This window comes from Myotis davidii, unplaced genomic scaffold (assembly GCF_000327345.1).
Source record: "Myotis davidii unplaced genomic scaffold, ASM32734v1 scaffold131, whole genome shotgun sequence".
Taxonomy (NCBI): domain Eukaryota; kingdom Metazoa; phylum Chordata; class Mammalia; order Chiroptera; family Vespertilionidae; genus Myotis; species Myotis davidii.
The window spans coordinates 493,601-494,489 of NW_006282815.1; positions in this window are offsets into that span (position 1 = coordinate 493,601).

Consider the following 889-nt stretch of genomic DNA (forward strand, 5'->3'; position numbering starts at 1 on the left):
GAAAAAAAATAATAGCTCATTTCTGAGCACTATCTGAGTGCTAGGTACTAGGAGCTTTGCATGCATGGACTCATTTATTCTCCACAGCAACCCAATAACATTGTTATTCTTATGTACACCCTTTTTTTCCTAAGGCACAGAGAGGTTAAGTAACTTGGTCAAGGTCATGCAGCTAGTATATGGTGGAGTCTGATGATAGAACTTTTCCTCTTAATCAGTATGTAAAGTGTATATAAGGGAAAGATGAAATGGAAGGTAGGAGGGAGGTTATAAACAGAGGCTGGCTTTCCAAAGGAGTGGGCTTCCCACTGGAAGTTAGAAAAAGAAAGCAGCTTTTGAAAGGGAACACTGTGAATGTGTGTGTTGGGGGGGGTGGGGAGGGACAGGACTACAGAAGCTGAAAGGTGGGAAGCACTGAGTGTTTAGGAGATTCTGGTTATAGGGCAACTGTGGGGAGGGTCTTCTGAGCAGGCTGCCATGCTGGGCATATTTGATGCCCTCCTGGCTCTTTTAGAGGTCCTCTCACATCCATTAAACCACCCATATGCTGCATTAAATGCAAGGCATGTACAATTCTGCGGGCAATGGTTGCAGCTGAACCTTAATCAAATATCCATTACTTCCAACTGCAGGTTTCTTTTCCTCTCTTAGTGCCCAAAGACTTTATTTTTCAGACCTCAGACATTTTTTTTCTTTTTTAATTTTTTTTATTTTTTATTAGTTAAGGTATTACAAATGTGTCCTCAACCCCCCACCCCATTAACTCCCAACCTCCCCCCCTACACACAAACTCATGCTCCCATCCCCCTGTTGTCCATGTCCATTCGTTTGGCTTATATACATGTATACAAGTCCTTCGGTTGATCTCTTCCCCTTACCCTCGCCCTCC